Genomic DNA, 7314 nt, shown 5'->3' on the forward strand with positions numbered 1-7314 from the left:
TCCCTGTGCTGCTCTGGTGCTGGGAGAAATGGGGCCCCTCCCTGGAGTCAGAGGGCAGGAAAGGAGAGATGGTGGGTACACACATTGTGTCACCCTTTGGTTTCACCTGTGTGACCATGGAGAGGACATGAGAAAGTGGGATGGAAACTCTGCCTCAACCCTAGAGGCACGGGTATGTGAGTGGCAAGGAAAAACGATCCCTAAAAGGGGTTCTTAGAGAACTGCTGCTCCAATTTCCAGTGGGCTGTCCTGCAGACACAGGAATGAATACTATGAGCAGGACGAGAGGGGCCCTGCCTCCAGCCAGGGGGAGGAAGGGGACCATCGGCTGTATTGGACTGTGAGGATTCGATGGCCTTGCACATCAGGCCCCCAGAAGTCTCAGGCTCCAGTGGACACCACTGCACAGCGTACCCTCGTGCCATCAAGCTGTGGAGGGGTGAACCCATTTGTATGTCTGGAGTGACAGGGGGATGCCAACACTGACCTGTACTGGAGGCTGAAGTGAGTCTAAGTGGGAAGGAGTGGCAAAAGCACCCCACTGGGACTGGCCCCGGACTCTGTGCGTCCTTGGAAGAGACTGCTTCAGGAGAGGAGAGATATTTCAAGGACCCAAAAGGGTATGGGTGGGCTTTTGGCACAGCTGCCTTGGAGACGGAGGACATGATGCTGTTGTCTGCCTTGCCTTGGTCTCTCACAGGACCCTTCTGTTGTGGGGTTGATGAGGCCTGAAGGACAGCTGGTGCCAATCACTGCCACAGCCGAGCACCTCAGTCAGTAGAGCACCAACCGAGTCCGCTGACAGAGGATTGTCGTGGCCTGAAGGAAGTCATGCAGTGCTGAGTGCTGCCATGCCGGACACGCTAGAGCTTCCATGCAAACTGGGATCAAAGGCACCCAAGCGTTTTGCCACAACTGATGTCGCTAATGCATTTTTCTCCATGCGTTTGCCAACAGATTGAAGGCCACAGCTTGCTTTCAACCTGGCATCGACTGCCCCAGGGCAGGAAACTCAGCCCTACCATTTGCCATGGACTGATCCAGAGTGCCCTGGAAGAGGAGGAAGCTCCTGAACACCTGCAGTACATCGATGGCATCGTTGTGTGGGGTGACAGAGCAGAGGAAGTGTTTGAGAAAGGGAAGAAAATACTCCAAATTCCTCTGAAAGCTGATTTTGCAGTAAAAGAAATGAAGGTGAAGGGACGTGCACAAGAGATCCTGCTGCAGGCTGGCCAGGGTCAGGGGGACCAATGTTCAGGGACAGGTTGAGCATCGGTGAGGGGGTTCTCAGTGATTGCATGGTGCATCACTTGCTTTGTACATATTATTCTTATTAATGTTATTATTATTATTGTTATTATTACTATTTTAACTTCCTTTTCTCTCTTCTCAAATTTGAAATCATTCACTATTGTCTGGGCCCTTGTGCTAGTTGAAACAAATACACTGTCTACACATCAGGGTCACCTTCACATTGCCTTTGTCCAATTGTCCTCACTGCCTCCAATGCTCTGCTCTAACGAGCTCCAAGGGAGGCTGTGTCAGTGCTGGCCCTCAGGGGGACACTGCAGGAAACTTGCCTCTGACTTGGACTTGTTGAGAGATGTCTTCAATTGTCTCTCAGTGCCTGAGGTTCGTGGGCGCTTCACCAGAACCCCCCGAGGGGGGATTCCAATGCCTTGGGCTGGGCGTGTGGTGCTGAGCTGGGCCGGGCTCGTGGGACAGAGAGAGCTCGTGGCAAGAGGGCCCTGGTGCAGAGAGACAGCTCTGCCCAGGAGCAGCTCCTGTGCACAGCGCAGCAGGGCTGGGGGCTCTGACCGCAGCTGGCACGGGGACAGGAGAGAAGGAGAGAGGGCTTGGAGGCAGTGAGGAGCGCAGCAACAGAGGGCAGCGTGTGGCAGGACAGATCTGCAGGCTCTTGGCACCGTGAGTTTCTGGCAGCAGGGCCATGCAGGTGGGGTTGCCAGAGGGGTCTTCTACAGCTGGCACATCCGATGGCTGATAGCATCTGTCCGGATGGGTCTCTCTTTCTCCAGCAAGAAGTAGAATACGTTGTAGAGAACGGCATTTAGAAGCGGTCATTTCGAGAAGAAGACTGAGGCTTGGTTTATCTGAAGGAGAAGGCTTTTTTTTGGATTCTGTGCTTTCTGATTCCTGCATTGCAAGGGAGGCAAGTTTGATGGCAATGTGTTCTCAGGATTGTACAGGAGACTGAGAATCCCACAGCATTGCACTGAGAGATCAGGATGGAAGCAATGAGATTCATACAGGTTCTTCTGCCAAGAGAGAGGATCGTCTGGGGGGTGTTCTAAGACATGGAATAGGTTTTCCTCATTGAAGCCTCTTCTAACTTTGTTATGCATTCTTTCTCTTCAACAGAGAGCTGTGTTTAATGTTAGCAAATGCCCAACATCAGCTGTGTGAGCGAGTTCCTCCTGCTGGCATTCGCAGACACGCGGGAGCTGCAGCTCCTGCACTTCGGGCTCTTCCTGGGCATCTACCTGGCTGCCCTCCTGGGCAACGGCCTCATCCTCACCGCCGTAGCCTGCGACCACCGCCTCCACACCCCCATGTACTTCTTCCTCCTCAACCTCGCCCTCCTTGACCTGGGATCCGTCTCCACCATTCTGCCCAAAGCCATGGCCAATGCCCTCTGGGACACCAGGGCCATCTCCTATCAAGGGTGTGCTGCACAGGTCTTTATATTTGTCTTCTTCATTGGAACAGAGTATTCCCTTCTCACCATCATGTCCTATGACCGCTACGTTGCCATCTGGAAGCCCCTGCACTACGGGAGCCTCGTGGGCAGCAGAGCTTGTGCCCAGATGGCAGCAGCTGCCTGGGGCAGTGGCTTTCTCAATGCTGTCCTGCACACGGCCACTACATTTTCCCTGCCCCTCTGCCAAGGCAATGCTGTGGACCAGTTCTTCTGTGAAATCCCCCAGATCCTCAAGCTCTCCTGCTCAGATGCCTACATCAGGGAAGTTGGGGCACTTGTGTTTAGTGTTTCTTTAGGATTTGGTGTTTTTCTTTTCATAGTGCTGTCCTATGTGCAGATCCTCAGGGCAGTGCTGAGGATGCCCTCTGAGCAGGGCCGGCACAAAACCTTTTCCACGTGCCTCCCTCACCTGGCCATCGTCTCCTTGTTTGTCAGTACTGGCATGTTTGCCTACCTGAAGCCCCCCTCCATCTCCTCTCCATCCCTGGATCTGGTTGTGGCATTGCTGTACTCTGTGGTTCCTGCTGCCATGAATCCCCTCATCTACAGCATGGGAAACAAGGAGCTCAGGGATGCATTGAGGAAAGTCTTTGGATACATGCTTCTTCATCATTAATAATGGGCGCAAAGCCCTCGCGGCTGCCCCTCACTGCCCGCTGGGCTCTGCCTCTCTGCTGCCTTCGGGTCGGGGCTGCTGCTTCCCTGGAGCCATGGCCATGGCCAGCAGCAGGACGTGGCCTTTTCACTGCTGCTCTCTTTTGCTTCTACATTGTGCTTCTTGTATTTGGATAAGCCCTGAGAGCTCATGTATGTTGGTGACAGTCCTGTTACCTCTACATTGGCATGTCTTCAATATCTCTGCACGCCTCTTGCAAAGCTGGTTTCAGGAATACACCCAAGGAGCTGCTTCCTGAACAGACCTCTTGCGTTTCTGGGCCTCACAATGGATCAGAACCCCAGAGTGATCGGTGAAGGACCAAGGGCTGGACTGGGAGCTGCCTTCTTGCTTGCCTATGGCCCAGCAAACAGTAACTGGCCTTGACTGGCCTGGGACTGTCCCAGTGGTGTTGGGTCTGATGGCAAATGGCATCCTGGAGAGGAATCTGGAGCTGCTCTGTGCCTGGGCCAGGCCTCTTGTGCCCGGGGCTGCTGGGGAGGCCCAGAGCCGCCTTTGTGCCAGCAGCTGCGGTGCCTTGCGAGGGGCTGGGGCTGTGCTGGCCGTGCCCAGAGCCCTGCAGCAGGCTGCGGTGGGCACTGGCCTGGGGCCAGCCCAGCCTGGGCTGCTGGGCTGGGGAGAGGTCCGGGAGGTGGGGAGAGGTGGGCAGGGGCTGGGCTGGGCTGGGCAGTGCCCGGCAGAGGGCACCAGCAGCGTCAGGGAGCGGTGGCAGCATGCAGGGGAGGGCTCCCAGCAGGGCTTGGTGCTGCAGAGCCAGGGCTGGGGAAGGGAGCCCAGAGCTGCAGGGGCAGGGGACACGAGGCTGCTCGGGGCCCTTGCTGGCCTGGGCAGAGCAGGAAGGGGGCCCAGGGCATTCGTCCCCTCACCGCAGTCTGCCAGGACCCGCACGTCGCTCATGCAGCGTCCAGGGCCAGGCTCTGCCCCGTGTCCACAAGCCCTGCATGCCCTCCTCCTGCCACGCCGCGTGCAGTGGCTGCAGCAGAGGGGACCCCCAGCCAGCCCCTGCATGGGGCTCTGCCACCCGCCTCACCCCGGCCCTCTCCAGCGCCCTCCTCGCTGCTCTCTGATGCACGCCAGCACCTCCCCGTGTGTGCCAGCCCAGCACATCTGCTGAGGGCCAGTGCGGCTGCTGCAGGGGCAGGGAGCTCAGCATGGCCCTTGCAGCCCCCTGCCCTGGGCCTGCCCCTCCCCTTGCCCTCGGCCCCGGCCTTGTCTCTGCTGGCAGGAGCGCTCTTGGCATGCACTTCCTGGCCTCCCCTCACCTGCGCACAGCTGCTGCCCACTCAGCGTGCTGGCACAAACGTGTCCTCACAAGCAGCACCACCCCTTGGGCTGCTTCTCCTGGCCTCCCTCAGCTACTGCCTTGGCTCCTTGTCTCTGCTGGGCCCCACCTTCCACACCCAAATGCGTCCCTTGGCTGTCAGCTCCCTCTCCCCTGCCCTGTGGGGTGACAGGGCCAGGGTGGGACAGCTTACCTTTATTTGATATAGTTTTGTGTATTTGCATTGGTGCTGGCACAAAAAGACAGTTCCTTCACCAGTGATGTACATCCTTCTTCATGTTAGGACACAACTCAACGTCCTTCACTCTGCTTTATCTCACGGATGAACTGGATTAGGTCTCCTTGATTACTCTGAGGCACAGTGCAGTGCTTTTTGCCTTCTGCTACTCCAGCACAATATGTGTGACTTTCCCTTACTCTGCGCATTGACCTGACGGGTCCTTTCACATTTTTCACTTTAAAAAACATAGTTGGACAGGGACCATTTCCAAAGTGGGGCAAACTGATGGGTTCTGCCTCAGCCATTTGAAGCGTGCTATATTTGAGTTTTTCAGCCTGAGTTTGCTAAAGTTGACCCAGGAAGGTAAATGGATGTTCATGTGTCTAGTAGGAATAAGGGAAAGTATCATGGGTTTCCAATGGCCATTTGAAATCTAGGTCAATCCCAGAAACCCACTGAACTAAGGTGTTGTCTTTGAAGGGGTTTCCTGGGCCGGGCTGGGCTGCAGTTACAGGGACAAAGACCACTGCTGACAGTGGAGGTGCCCTGGGAACTCCACCTGGCTCCACCTGATTTTCCCAAAGGGCTCCGGTCTCCTGCAGGTCTTATCTGACATCTGCCGGTCCAGGGAAGTGCCTCAAACACAACGGGGCCACAGGAGGTTTTCACTGGTTATACTTATTTTCACACAGCAAAGTTCTGCCTCAAAGCCCAGTAATTTTTTAATACTAAACTAATAAAGCAACTACTCATCAGCTCAAATGATTCAACTCCTTCCATTAAATGTCTCACGTGAAGTATAATTTCTGTCATGAAGAAATGAGAATTTTCAGGATGTATATTCAGCACAGGAGAAGAAATACTGGTGTTCACCTGTACTTGCATTGTCATTGCTTTCTCTGTCGTGGTGTGCTCCCTCATCTTCCAGGCACAAAACCCATCTTGATTACACAGACCCTGCTGAATGTCCCCTTTCCAGCTGCCCGTCTGGACCTATGCACTTCCCATGGTTCTCCTGCTTTGCCCTCCCCTTACTCTTTGATCATTCAGACTGCTCTCACCAACCCAGTTGCTGCTTTGAGTTTCTGTCAGTTCCAGCTCGCTCATCTCTCAGCAGTCTGTCTAATGGTTTCCTTAGCAAGAGACTCATCATTTATCATTGAATTAGTATGATATGGGTTAATATTAACACTACTATTTAAAATTTCCTATTAATCAGTGTAAAATACATCACGTACAGTCATCCTTTTGGGAAGGTAAACATCACTGGAGGCAAAAAAAATGAGGAACATATTTTTTTTTTTTAATTGCAGGATGATTTCCTGTTGTTTGTTTTTAAAAAGGAAAAACCCTGCTCTTCCTACCTAAGCAGGGCGTCAAAGTATTATCCCTAGACCAATATCTATGGGAAAATGATGCTCTAAACTGAAATGCAACAAAATAAAGCCTTCAAAATGAGGAAAGATTTTTGTTAGATGCTCTTTGAAATCCGTCTCCTTTACTACACCATGAAAGCTCTCCAATTAGCTGCACAAGTCTTGAAGACTTGAAGAAAACTGTGGGAGAGATATGGCTGCTTAGGACGTTCTGCATTTTAATGAGTTCCATGGTGTATTTTGGTGCTAAGTCTACGAAGCTCAGGTACTGAGAGGAGAATGATGTAACCGCTTGAGAAGGTAAAGTCAGGAGGAAAAGTTGAAGTGACTTGGAGTATTAATGGGCCCCACTGAGGGCTGTTCCTAACAAAGCCTCCCCAGGGACTTGTTAGGGCAGATAATTGGAGGCCATGATTGCAGACAGGCAAAGCGCTGTGCTGAGAAAAGTCTTGGTTGGTTTTGGTGAAGCAGAAGGGCCAAGGCCTGAGCCCAGCCACTGGGAGGGGAGATCCTGCACCCCCACGTCTGGCTCAGGGCTCTTCTTGGGGTCTGTATGATGTGGTGGGCAGTGTGATGCCACGAGAAGAACTTCATTAGGACACCTCCCCACCCCTGCACAGGGTGTCAAGGAAGCAAAGAGGCTCCATTGCAATGACTCTATCTCGTCTCCTCAGAAGCTCTAGGCAAAGGGACAAAAACGTCAGGGCTGTTGGGGCCTTCCCTTCTTGCCAGCACCCTCTGCCTTCTCCTCTGCAGGCTTTCCTATGCTGTCCCACACTTTGCCCTATTTCCTTGAAGTCTGCAGACACCCATCCCTGTTCACCACCTTGCTCTCACCCCAGCATTTCCATCATCTCACCCATGTCTCGTCTACCCTCATCAGGTGTTCCCTGATGAACACAAAGCGTGGGTATGATCATAGGCTCTCTTTAGGTGACCTCTGTCTTCACAGCACGACCCTTTGAGGGACATTTCTTCTTCCTCATGGCCAGTGCCACCCTTCCAAGGTGCACTTTGTGGCAGTTTTTTCTCTCCTGCTCT

Source organism: Anser cygnoides, chromosome 30, assembly GCF_040182565.1.
Source record: "Anser cygnoides isolate HZ-2024a breed goose chromosome 30, Taihu_goose_T2T_genome, whole genome shotgun sequence".
Taxonomy (NCBI): Eukaryota; Metazoa; Chordata; class Aves; order Anseriformes; family Anatidae; genus Anser; species Anser cygnoides.